The sequence below is a fragment of the Oncorhynchus mykiss genome, chromosome 20 (assembly GCF_013265735.2).
Source record: "Oncorhynchus mykiss isolate Arlee chromosome 20, USDA_OmykA_1.1, whole genome shotgun sequence".
Classification (NCBI taxonomy): domain Eukaryota; kingdom Metazoa; phylum Chordata; class Actinopteri; order Salmoniformes; family Salmonidae; genus Oncorhynchus; species Oncorhynchus mykiss.
In genome coordinates, this window is record NC_048584.1 from 19,707,161 (window position 1) to 19,721,300 (window position 14,140).

The 14,140-nt window shown below is 42.8% G+C and overlaps 1 long non-coding RNA gene across 4 annotated transcripts; it reads left to right on the top strand.

The window, feature by feature from the left end:
* The first annotated feature begins 5,346 nt into the window (after positions 1-5,346).
* Positions 5,347-10,876, top strand: LOC110499131. Of its 4 annotated transcripts, none has more exons than XR_002469918.2 (7): positions 5,347-5,486; positions 5,636-5,857; positions 6,062-6,240; positions 6,472-6,998; positions 7,324-7,471; positions 8,165-8,259; positions 8,424-10,876. It is a non-coding gene; the product is annotated as an uncharacterized LOC110499131 (long non-coding RNA). The 4 variants fall into 4 exon arrangements; XR_002469920.2 differs by having other exon boundaries at positions 6,841-6,998; XR_002469916.2 differs by having other exon boundaries at positions 6,062-6,998.
* The last annotated feature ends 3,264 nt before the right edge of the window (positions 10,877-14,140 follow it).

The following is a 14,140-nucleotide window of genomic DNA, read 5'->3' on the forward strand; positions in this document are numbered from 1 at the left end:
CCCTGACATTTAATCCTAGTAAAAATGCCCTGTCTTAGGTCAGTTAGGGTCCCCACTTTATTGTAAGAATGTGAAATGTCAGAATAATAGTAGAGTGATTTATTTCAGCTTTTATTTCTTTCATCACATTCCCAGTGGGTCAGAAGTTTACATACACTCAATTAGTATTTGGTAGCATTGCCTTTAAATTGTTTAACTTGGGTCACACGTTTTGGGTAGCCTTCCACAAGCTTCCCACAATAAGGTGGGTGAATTTTGTCCCATTCCTCCTGACAGATCTGGTGTAACTGAGTCAGGTTTGCTCACACGCACTTTTTCAGTTCTGCCCACAAATTTTCTAAAGGATTGAGGTCAGGGCTTTGTGATGGCCACTCCAATACCTTGACTTTGTTGTCCTTAAGCCATTTTGCCACAACTTTGGAAGTATGCTTGGGGTCATTGTCCATTTGGAAGATCCATTTGCGACCAAGCTTTAACTTCCTGACTGATGTCTTGAGATGTTGCTTCAATATGTATGTAAACTTCTGACACACTGGAATTGTGATACATTGAAATAATCTGTCTGTAAACAATTATTGGAAAAATTACTTGTCATGCACAAAGTAGATGTCTTAACCAACTTGCCAAAACTATAATTTGTTTTAACAAGAAATTTGTGGAGTGGTTGAAAAATGAGTTTTAATGACTCCAACCTAAGTGTATGTAAACTTCAACTGTGTATACAGACTGTCATCAGCATATAGGTGCAACTTTGCTGGTTGCATCCCATTTCCCAAATCATTAATAAAAATTGAGAACAACACAGGAGCTAAAATGGAACCCTGGGGCACACCTCTATTAATCTCAAGAAAGCTAGACTTGTGATTGTCAGCATATACACTTTGTGTTCAGTCAGAAAGATAGTTCCTAAACCAATTTACTGCCCCTTCACTTAGACCAGTGATACTGAGTCTAGCTAGCAACAATTCATGGTCAACTGAATCAAATGCCTTTGATAACTCAACAAACAGAGCAGCACAATATTGCTTTTTATCAAGTGCATGTATTTTTATCAAGTGCATGTATTTTTATCAAGTGCATGTATCCTGGTGAAGTTTCTTTCTGAACCATTTTATTTGATCAGAACCTTGTTGGCCTGTGCTGCTTCATTCAAATATAGTCTGTGCACCCTGGTGGGTAGGCTAAATGCCACCTGTTTCCTATTTTGAAAACAATTCAAAATTAGTTTACCTGAGGAGAGTTTTGAAGAATTGTGATTAAATAATGCAATATTTTACTTGCATTATTGCAGTTTGCTCAGCATCCTGAACCTCCATATGATCCTGTAGTAGTGTTTGAGTCTCAGTGAACTGAACGTCAGTGTCAACCTCGCCTCCTAGATGGAGCAAACTGACCTAAATCCTTTTTCAAAACTCTCCTCGGGCAGACGTTTCACAACTACTTGAATCTAGCAAAGCTGATTCAAGTAGTCAAGGGTTTGACGATTATAATTAATGTGCACGTTAGCCATTATGACAACCTGAACCTCCTTGCCATCCAAGTGAGAGGATAAACACACAAGTCCACCACAGAGTATATTTAATATCTGCACAAGTACAATGTAATTACTGGGTGTACACAGAATTTAGCTAATTCAAATCAAATCAAATCCTATTTTATTTGTCACATACACATGGTTAGCAGATGTTAATGCGAGTGTAGCGAAATGCTTGTGCTTCTAGTTCCGACAATGCAGTAATATCCAACCAGTAATCTAACCTAACAATTTCACAACAATTACCTTATACACACAAGTGTAAAGGAATGAATAAGAATATGTACATAAAAAAAATGAATGAGTGATGGTATAGAACAGCATAGGCAAGATGCAGTAGATGGTATAGAGTACAGTATATACATATGAGATGAGTAATGTAGGGTATGTAAACAAATAAAAGTGCAATTTTTTAAAGTGGCTAGTGATACATTACATCAAGATGCAGTAGATGGTATAGAGAACAGTATATACATATGAGGTGGTGAGGGTAGGCAACAACATCTCCACCCCGCTGATCCTCAACACTGGGGCCCCACAAGGGTGCGTTCTGAGCCTGTACTCCCTGTTCACCCACGACTGTGTGGCCACGCACGCCTCCAACTCAATCATCAAGTTTGCGGACGACACAACAGTGTTAGGCTTGATTAAAACAACGACGAGACGGCCTACAGGGAGGAGGTGAGGGCCCTCGGAGTGTGGTGTCAGGAAAATAACCTCACACTCAAAGTCAACAAAACTAAGGTGATGATTGTGGACTTCAGGAAACAGCAGAGGGAACACCCCCCTATCCACATCGATGGAACAGTAGTGGAGAGGGTAGTAAGTTTTAAGTTCCTCGGCGTACACATCACAGACAAACTGAATTGGTCCACCCACACAGACAGCATCGTGAAGAAGGCGCAGCAGCGCCTCTTCAACCTCAGGAGGCTGAAGAAATTCGGCTTGTCACCAAAAGCACTCACAAACTTCTACAGATGTACAATCGAGAGCATCCTGTCGGGCTGTATCACCACCTGGTACGGCAACTGCTCCGCCCACAACCGTAAGGCTCTCCAGAGGGTAGTGAGGTCTGCACAACACATCACCGGGGGCAAACTACCTGCCCTCCAGGACACCTACACCCCCCGATGTCACAGGAAGGCCATAAAGATCATCAAGGACAACAACCACCCGAGCCACTGCCTGTTCACCCCGCTATCATCCAGAAGGCGAGGTCAGTACAGGTGCATCAAAGCTGGGACCGAGAGACTGAAAAACAGCTTCTATCTCAAGGCCATCAGACTGTTAAACAGCCACCACTAACATTGAGTGGCTGCTGCCAACACACTGACTCAACTCCAGCCACTTTAATAATCGGAATTGATGGGAAATGATGTAAAATATATCACTAGCCACTTTAAACAATGCTACCTAATATAATGTTTACATACCCTACATTATTCATCTCATATGTATACGTATATACTGTACTCTATATCATCTACTGCATCCTTATGTAATACATGTATCACTAGCCACTTTAACTATGCCACTTTGTTTACATACTCATCTCATATGTATATACTGCACTCAATACCATCTACTGTATCTTGCCTATGCCGTTCTGTACCATCACTCATTCATATATCTTTATGTACATATTCTTTGTCCCCTTACACTTGTGTCTATAAGGTAGTAGTTTTGGAATTGTTAGCTAGATTACTTGTTGGTTATTACGGCATTGTCGGAACTAGAAGCACAAGCATTTCGCTACACTCGCACTAACATCTGCTAACCATGTGTATGTGACAAATAAAATTTGATTTGATTTGAGATGAGTAATGTAGGGTATGTAACATCATATGAAGTGGCATTGTTTAAAGTGGCTAGTGATACATTACATCAAGATGGCAAGATGCAGTAGATGGTATAGAGTACAGTATATAAATATGAGATGAGTAATTCTAGCTGGTGTGTTTACGGACATATTCAATCAATCCTTATCTCAGTCTGCTGTTCCCACATGCTTCAAGAGGGCCACCATTATTCCTGTTCCCAAGAAAGCTAAAGTAACTGAGCTAAACGAGCTAAACTTCCGTCATCGTGAAGTGCTTGGAGAGACTAGTCAAGGACCATATCACCTCTAACACCCTAGACCCACTCCAATTTGCTTACCGCCCCAATAGGTCCACAGACAACGCAATCGCAACTACACTGCCCTAACCCATCTGGACAAGAGGAATACCTACAGTGCCTTGCGAAAGTATTCGGCCCCCTTGAACTTTGCGACCTTTTGCCACATTTCAGGCTTCAAACATAAAGATAAAAAACTGTATTTTTTTGTGAAGAATCAACAACAACACAATCATGAAGTGGAACGACATTTATTGGATATTTCAAACTTTTTTAACAAATCAAAAACTGAAAAATTGGGCGTGCAAAATTATTCAGCCCCCTTAAGTTAATACTTTGTAGCGCCACCTTTTGCTGCGATTACAGCTGTAAGTCGCTTGGGCTATGTCTCTATCAGTTTTGCACATCGAGAGACTGACATTTTTTCCCATTCCTCCTTGCAAAACAGCTCGAGCTCAGTGAGGTTGGATGGAGAGCATTTGTGAACAGCAGTTTTCAGTTCTTTCCACAGATTCTCGATTGGATTCAGGTCTGGACTTTGACTTGGCCATTCTAACACCTGGATATGTTTATTTTTGAACCATTCCATTGTAGATTTTGCTTTATGTTTTGGATCATTGTCTTGTTGGAAGACAAATCTCCGTCCCAGTCTCAGGTCTTTTGCAGACTCCATCAGGTTTTCTTCCAGAATGGTCCTGTATTTGGCTCCATCCATCTTCCCATCAATTTGAACCATCTTCCCTGTCCCTGCTGAAGAAAAGCAGGCCCAAACCATGATGCTGCCACCACCATGTTTGACAGTGGGGATGGTGTGTTCAGGGTGATGAGCTGTGTTGCTTTTACGCCAAACATAACGTTTTGCATTGTTGCCAAAAGTTCTTCTTTTGGTTTCATCTGACCAGAGCACCTTCTTCCACATGTTTGGTGTGTCTCCCATGTGGCTTGTGGCAAACTTTAAACAACACTTTTTATGGATATCTTTAAGAAATGGCTTTCTTCTTGCCACTCTTCCATAAAGGCCAGATTTGTGCAATATACGACTGATTGTTGTCCTATGGACAGAGTCTCCCACCTCAGCTGTAGATCTCTGCAGTTCATCCAGAGTGATCATGGGCCTCTTGGCTGCATCTCTGATCAGTCTTCTCCTTGTATGAGCTGAAAGTTTAGAGGGACGGCCAGGTCTTGGTAGATTTGCAGTGGTCTGATACTCCTTCCATTTCAATATTATCGCTTGCACAGTGCTCCTTGGGATGTTTAAAGCTTGGGAAATATTTTTGTATCCAAATCCGGCTTTAAACTTCTTCACAACAGTATCTCGGACCTGCCTGGTGTGTTCCTTGTTCTTCATGATGCTCTCTGCGCTTTTAACGGACCTCTGAGACTATCACAGTGCAGGTGCATTTATACGGAGATTTGATTACACACAGGTGGATTGTATTTATCATCATTAGTCATTTTGGTCAACATTGGATCATTCAGAGATCCTCACTGAACTTCTGGAGAGAGTTTGCTGCACTGAAAGTAAAGGGGCTGAATAATTTTGCACGCCCAATTTTTCAGTTTTTGATTTGTTAAAAAAGTTTGAAATATCCAATAAATGTTGTTCCACTTCATGATTGTGTGCCACTTGTTGTTGATTCTTCACAAAAAAATACAGTTTTATATCTTTATGTTTGAAGCCTGAAATGTGGCAAAAGGTCGCAAAGTTCAAGGGGTCCGAATACTTTCGCAAGGCACTGTATTTCTACAAGGATGGTGTTTGCATGCCTCTGACCAACTATGCCATCAACAAGCCCAGTGAGAACTTTGTCCGTGATGACGACACTGGCAGGAAAAGGTAAGCAGGTGTTCCTTTACTTCAAATACCTCTCGAATTGACCTTTTACCTTTGTTTGTTTGTATAATTCATCTAATTGGGAATTCCCATCCACAGGTGACTGCTAAGCCAATGCTTCCATCTCAGTCCTCTCCTCCCTGTCGTTCCAGGAAGCTGTCCACCTTGAACAAGCACCTGGTGGCCATGTGTTACGACACATAAGATGCGGTTGGACATTGAGGACGTGGTTATTAAGACGCTTGTTTCTGCCCACCCCTTCCTCAAACACAACTACCACACCTGTTCCCCTAACCACGCTGCTGGCAGTGCCTGCTTTGAGATCCTGGGCTTTGATGTGCTGCTAGACCATCAACAGGCCCTGGGTGCAAGAGGTGATGCCCTCTTCTTGGGTTAGGATGACGTATTGATATGGGTCCTATATCCCTAAAGCATATTTTGAGCTAAGAAATGTGTTATGCTAAGGCATTTTGCTAGCATTTTATATTAAAGCTAGATAGCAAACAGGGTATATTCATCATGTTCAATTATGTTCACGTGGGTGTGCCCCCCCCCCCCCCCCCCCACCCACCCACCAGTTTCCCCACTGATTTGCCCGGGATTAGAAGGATAGCCTGCTGTATAACACCCTGGTCCTTATAAACCTGGCTGCCTGTGACCGCCATAAGATCGCTAAGGAGGATAAGAGCAGGGTGAAGGAGAGGCTGCTGCAGAACTGGTCCAAGCGAGGCCCGGTACAGTCAGAACAACGTGATGGGTAGGAAGACCATTTGGAACTTTGTCTTTGTGGAATTTCAATGTTCTTGTATGATCAGTTTGACCATGTAACAACAAGTTATGATGGGTCATATTATGAATTATCATGGTTATAGACATGTAACAAACAAAGTGATTTGGACCAAACTCAATCCGGTATGTTTTTTTTTTAATGCATTCAATTCATTTATTCAGTTGTGGTCAGTTGAGGTCATTTTTGTGTTGTGAGGAGATGTGTCAGTCCAAGGCAGCCAGTGTGGAGCAAGTTCAGATGGATGAGGCCAAACACCCAGGTGGCTTCCGCGGGATCTATTCCCGTGAGGGTGGAGAGAAGTACTTCAAACACAGCAGCGCCCTGTTTCAAAAGACTGCCACCTCCAAGACCAGGGAGGAGTGTGCCACATAGACACAATCCTCCCATGTTGAGGCAGGCAAACACACACACACACACACACACACACACACACACACACACACACACATACAGGCTTATAGACAATACCATGAAAACACTCAAAATGAAAATACAAAATCTTAGTTTATATTAACTTTTTTCGTTGTTTCATGTACAATTTATTTCCGTGTGTGACTGTGTGCTTAGGCAGCACCTGCAGGTGCTGTGTCTGAAGCAGGAGCAGAAGGAGAGGGAGCAAAATTGGAACTGTAGATGAGACTTCCAGGGGGGATCTGGAGGAGATGCCAACCCACACAGAGTACGAGCCCAACAGACCGACATCACCCTGCCCATCAGTTTTGTATGTGCGTGGGGTCCTGTATCATTGCTAGATCCGTGACATGTTACCTATGGTTTTCTATGTATTATTACCTACAGAAGCCTAGCCGTCCTCAATCATAGAGGGAAGTCAGTCTCATGGTATCATTGGGGGTGGCAATCTTACTTGTAGTTGCAGGGCCTTTCAGCGGCCACAGGAGGGAGCCAAACTTCTTTCCCACTGAACAACTTACATGCATGTCCATCTACCACACCATAACATGGCCATTTAACACATCTACATTATTAACATCTCATTACATACTGAAAAATAATTATACATTGTGATGAAATGTTTCCTTACTATATGAGGAGGCGGAGATGGTCAGTGGACTGCTCCAGCGGGACCAAGTCCATCAGCTACTGCAGGGGGGAGGACACCCCAATCCTGATGCCATTCCCCCCCCCCCCCTACGAGCAGAATGACCTGCCCCTATAAATACATGAACGAGCCAATAAGGTTAGGTTACAGCTTTATAGAAATTTAACTGGTCCGTTTAGTTTATTGTTTCCCTATCAGGGAATTGTGTCCTCCATATTTGTCCTAATATGGGATATTTGTATTTATTTTGGATCCCCGTTAGCTGTATGCCAAGGCAGTTACTCTTCCTGGGGTCCAGCAAATCTACAACTCAAAATCCATGTGCACGTGTGTGTATGTTATCGTGTGTGTATGCATGTGTCTATGACTGTGTTTGTCTCTTCACAGTCCCCGCTGTTCCATAAGGTGTATTTTTATCTGTTTTTTAAATCAAATTTTACTGCTTGCATGAGTTACTTGATGTGGAAAAGAGTTCCAAGTAGTCATGGCTCTATGTAGTACTGTGAGCCTCCCATGGTCTCTTCTGGACTGTGAAGAGACCTCTGGTGGCATGCATTGGTGTCGGTGCTGTGTGCCAGTAGTTCAACCAGACATCTTGGTGCATAATTGAACCTTTATTTAACAAGGCAAGTCAGTTAAGAACAAATTCTTATTTACAATGACGGCCTAGGAACAGTTACCTTATCATGCTCGGGTTCATGGTTTCGGTTACTGCCCCAATGCTCTAACCACTAGTCTACTTACTGCCCCACACAAATATGGGCACTGCATTGTCTCAAAGTTACCAGGGGCCCCCAGGGGCACACTCACACCGAGTCTGCCTGCCTACAGTAATACACCCCTGAGGATCCGGTCATAGAGATGGTCTGCCAGGCGCCATGGGGACCTGAGGAGGACCAACAGTACCCAGCGTATTCCATGGACAAGTGAGCTCAACCACTGAGCATCCGTGCTGCACCTCTTGTCCTCACTTTATTGTGTCATTACCATACCGCCACTGATCTCAAATTGTAGATTGTACTTATGGATAATCATGTTTATTTGAGGGCATAGTATTGATTTTCTCTACCTTTCTCTCTCTCTCTGTCAGTGGTGCTCATCCTATGCAGAGTCCAGGGCCTGGGCCACAGTGTCAAATCTCTCCCAGCTCATGCCTGGATGGCTCCACTGCACCCCCATGTCCTCTGGCCCCAAGGCTCTCCAGAGCCTGTTTGTCATTTCCACCCCAGCCCCACTGATCCAGCGGCCCGACACCCCCCCACCCCATCCACAACCCCTCCCGTAAAGCCCCCCAGCACGGACAAAGGCGCTAGGGAGCAGGGATGTCACTGGTCCTTCCATAGTGCCAAAAACCACGAGCGGGGGAGAGCGAGCAAGCTTTCTTGGCAAACTTTGCACAAGTTGTTCCCCAAATACTCTCCATATACTGTATACATTTCTTCATATTTTTTTTACATCCTCAAAATGAAATTCATTTCTATGTTAGGTCTGAGCTTCTGGTAATTGATTGAAGTGAAATGGTGAGAAGAGAAATGGAGTGAGGCCTTATTGTGAAAATATGGAAGCAATGGTGCATATTGTGACTTAGGTATTGTGTGGTACTTGGTAGAAAGATGTGTCATTTAATGTCTATGCAAACACTGTGGCCTTTACAGAATGGAATTTAAGTGAATACTATCTGTGTCTTATCAAATACCTTGGGTTGTTAAATATCACCATAACCACTGAGACAATGGTGAAAAATCTTCAAAATATGATTTCAGGAAATCTGGACATTTTACTCAGTTATGTGAAATCTGAAAGGAAGAGATGGGTGTGACCAGGTAGTCCTATAGCAAATGTGTGCGACTTTCCTACTATGCTTTGTTATCATATTGGTTTGTGTTTATAATTCTGCAATGGTAACCATAATCGTTCATTTGTGCTAAGTTTTAGAAGAAAAAAACGCTGGGGGTACTGAAATTACCACGAAGAGGGACTAACGAGTACTCCTCAGATTTCACTGATTTTAATTGTAGATTGACCCATAGTATTTTCACATGGCTATTTGGGATGTGATGTACATTTGTTTATTGCGCATTATTTGAGTTGGTGAGAAATATGTTATGCATTCATCTTTGCTCATGTTTATATGAGGATATTTGTTAAATTCAGTATGATATCGATAATAGTACTAGGCTTATTAACAATATACTCCATATGATTAGTCAAACAGTTTAGCAAATAATAAGTGGGAAATCTTAGACGTTTTTATTGTAACACCCCAGTTTTGCACCATTTTAAGCTGTCAAATTATAAATCATTGGAAATGCAAACGATAGGCTTTTTCAATGAAAAGTAAAGCTCCAAAAAAAGTAAAGCTCTTTAACAAGGCTCCCGAGTGGCGCAGCGATCTAAGGCACTGCATCTCAGTGCTAGAGGCGTCACTACAGACGCTGGTTCGATCCCGGGCTGTTTCTCGTGAATCCAATAGGGCGGCGCACTATTGGCTCAGTGTCGTCCGGGTTAATGGAGGGTTTGGCCGGTATAGGCCGTTATTGTAAACACGAATCTGTTCTTAACGGACTTGCCAAGTTAAATAAAGGAAAAATAACAAAATTATCGCACTGTTTGATTTGTTTAAAATGTAGTTCATAAACACTGTACTCTATTGTACTTAATTGGAAATTCGATATGTCGATTGGTTTAATTTGACCTCAGTGAGGATTTGGAATGAAGGCTATTTAGAAGAGATGATTTAACGATATATTTATTGTTCAATTGGAATATATAGGCCTACGCTGAATTTCTACTCGCGTGATATACAGGATCTCTCAAGATCTAGGACTTGTGACTATTGGATAGTTGGCATAACAAAAGTTTAAATTACAGTTTAGTTATAGCCTACTTTTATATAACGTGCAACACCCTTTATCGCAACATTTCACATCTCAATAAAAGCACATTTTATTGTGCCATGCCCTATGGGACTCCCAATCACAGCCGGATGTGATACAGCCTGGATTCGAACCAGGGACTGTAGTGATGCCTATTGCACTGAGATGCAGGGCCTTAGACCGCTGTACCGCTCTGGAGCCCAAACCAATGAAGTCACTGAAACCCTTAACAAAGAGTTAGTCAGTTTTGGAATGGGTGGCCAGTAATAAACTGCCTGAATATCTCTAAAACGAAGTATTTGGTACAAATCATTCCTTAAGTTTTAGACCTCCGCTGAATCTGGTGTAGCTGTTGAAGATGTTGAGGAGACTAAATTACTCGGTGTTACCTTATATTGTAAACTGTTCAAAACATATCGCTTCAATGGTTTTAAATATGAGGAGAGGTCTGTCCGTGATAAAGAGATGTTCTGCTTTTTTGACCCCAAACTCCACAAAGCAAGTCATGCAGGTTCTAGTTTGATCTTATCTTGATTATTGTCCAGTCATATGGTCAAGTGCTGCAAAGAAGAACCTAGTTAAGCTGCAGCTGGCCCAGGTTAAAGCGGCAAAAGTTGCTCTTTATTGTAATGAGAGGGTTAATAAATCGACTTTTATTGGTCACATACACGTGATTAGCAGATGTTATTGCGGGTGTAGCGAAATTGACTACAGGAAAAGGAGGACTGAGCACGCCCCCATTCTCATCAACGGGGCTGTAGTGGAGCAGGTTGAGAGCTTCAAGTTCCTTGGCGTCCACATCACCAACAAACTAACATGGTCTAAGCACACCAAGACAGTCGTGAAGAGGGCACAATAAAACCTATTCCCCCTCAGGAGTTGGCATGGGTCCTCAGATCCTCAAAAGGTCTTACAGCTGCATCATCGAGAGCATCCTGACGGGTTGCATCACTGCCTGGTATGGCCATTGCTCGGGCTCCAACCGCAAGGCATTACAGAGGGTAGTGCGTAAGGCCCAGTACATAACCGGGGCCAAGCTTCCTGCCATCTGTGTCAGAGGAAGGCCCTAAAAATTGTCAAAGATTCCAGCCACCCTAGTCATTGACTGTTCTCTCTGCTACCGCACGGCAAGTGGTACCAGAGTGCCAAATCTAAGTTCAAGAGGTGTATAAACAGCTTCTACCCCCAAGGCATAAGACTCCTGAACATCTAATCAAATAGCTACCCAGACTATTTGCATTGCCCCCCCCCCCCCCTCCTCTTCTACGCTGCTGCTACTCTCTGCTTTTATCTATGTACAGTGCCTTGCGAAAGTATTCGGCCCCCTTGAACTTTGCGACCTTTTGCCACATTTCAGGCTTCAAACATAAAGATATAAAACTGTATTTTTTTGTGAAGAATCAACAACAAGTGGGACACAATCATGAAGTGGAACGACATTTATTGGATATTTCAAACTTTTTTAACAAATCAAAAACTGAAAAATTGGGCGTGCAAAATTATTCAGCCCCTTTACTTTCAGTGCAGCAAACTCTCTCCAGAAGTTCAGTGAGGATCTCTGAATGATCCAATGTTGACCTAAATGACTAATGATGATAAATACAATCCACCTGTGTGTAATCAAATCTCCGTATAAATGCACCTGCACTGTGATAGTCTCAGAGGTCCGTTAAAAGCGCAGAGAGCATCATGAAGAACAAGGAACACACCAGGCAGGTCCGAGATACTGTTGTGAAGAAGTTTAAAGCCGGATTTGGATACAAAAAGATTTCCCAAGCTTTAAACATCCCAAGGAGCACTGTGCAAGCGATAATATTGAAATGGAAGGAGTATCAGACCACTGCAAATCTACCAAGACCTGGCCGTCCCTCTAAACTTTCAGCTCATACAAGGAGAAGACAGATCAGAGATGCAGCCAAGAGGCCCATGATCACTCTGGATGAACTGCAGAGATCTACAGCTGAGGTGGGATACTCTGTCCATAGGACAACAATCAGTCGTATATTGCACAAATCTGGCCTTTATGGAAGAGTGGCAAGAAGAAAGCCATTTCTTAAAGATATCCATAAAAAGTGTTGTTTAAAGTTTGCCACAAGCCACCTGGGAGACACACCAAACATGTGGAAGAAGGTGCTCTGGTCAGATGAAACCAAAATTGAACTTTTTGGCAACAATGCAAAACGTTATGTTTGGCGTAAAAGCAACACAGCTCATCACCCTGAACACACCATCCCCACTGTCAAACATGGTGGTGGCAGCATCATGGTTTGGGCCTGCTTTTCTTCAGCAGGGACAGGGAAGATGGTTAAAATTGATGGGAAGATGGATGGAGCAGCCAAATACAGGACCATTCTGGAAGAAAACCTGATGGAGTCTGCAAAAGACCTGAGACTGGGACGGAGATTTGTCTTCCAACAAGACAATGATCCAAAACATAAAGCAAAATCTACAATGGAATGGTTCAAAAATAAACATATCCAGGTGTTAGAATGGCCAAGTCAAAGTCCAGACCTGAATCCAATCGAGAATCTGTGGAAAGAACTGAAAACTGCTGTTCACAAATGCTCTCCATCCAACCTCACTGAGCTCGAGCTGTTTTGCAAGGAGGAATGGGAAAAAATTCAGTCTCTCGATGTGCAAAACTGATAGAGACATACCCCAAGCGACTTACAGCTGTAATTGCAGCAAAAGGTGGCGCTACAAATCTTTTGGTGTGGTATGCAAATTGTAGTTGGTCTAGGGTTTCTGGGATAATGGTGTTGATGTGAGCCATGACCAGCCTTTCAAAGCTACAGACATGAGTGCCATGAGTCGGTAATCATTTAGGCAGGTTACCTTAGTGTTCTTGGGCACAAGGACTATGGTGGTCTGCTTGAAACATGTTGGTATTACAGACTTAGACAGGGATTGGTTGAAAATGTCTGTCAAGACACTTGCCAGTTGGTCAGCGCATGCTCGGAGTACACATCCTGGTTATCCATCTGGCCCTACGACCTTGTGAATGTTGACCTGTTTAAAGGTCTTACTCACATCGGCTGCAGAGAACGTGATCACACAGTCGTCCAGAATAGCTGATGCTCTCATGCATGTTTCAGTGTTACTTGCCTCGAAGCGAGCATAGAAGTTATTAAGATCGTCTGGTAGGCTTGTGTCACTGGGCAGCTCTTGGCTGTGTCCATTTGTGGTCTGTCACATCTGACGAGCGTCGGAGCCAGTGTCGTACGATTTAATCTTAGTCCTGTATTGAGCTTTGACTGTTTGATGGTTCGTCGGAGGGCATAGCGGGATTTCTTTTAAGCTTTCGGGTTAGAGTCCCGCTCCTTGAAAGTGGCAGCTCTACCCTTTAGCTCAGTGCGAATGTTGCCTGTAATCCATGGCTTCTGGTTGTGGTATGTATATAGCCTGTACTTTGCCCATTGAAACAGTCGGAGTACTGATTATAAAAAATATAATTGTATTATTGGCCTTTTTGAATGCCTAGAAATCTTTAATATAGGTTATCCATTTGTTGTTAGAAATATATCATAAGATGTAGGCTGTGTCTTCTTATATACGATCCAGTTAACTAGCCAATGCATCAACATTCTCTATTATCTCAGCAAATTCTCTTCACAGTTGAATACTTGTATCAGGTTCGATCTCCCCTTATCTCCCTTCATCACCCCCTCCTTCTTTCTTCCTCTTTCCCCCTCTGTTGGTTTCTCTCACTTTCCATTTGACAAAGGCGCAATGCTTTGTCTGTTGTCTGTCTGGATATTCTGAAGTCATGCAGTGGATTGTAGACGCCCTTCATCGTATCCAAAACATGATGGACTATACCCCGTGAAGCTGTAGTCCAATCCATCATTCATGTACTTTCGAGGTATTGAATTGACATGAAAATGTTGGTCTTCGCCGAGGGTTATCTCTCAACTCATGCCTAAACTTTCGA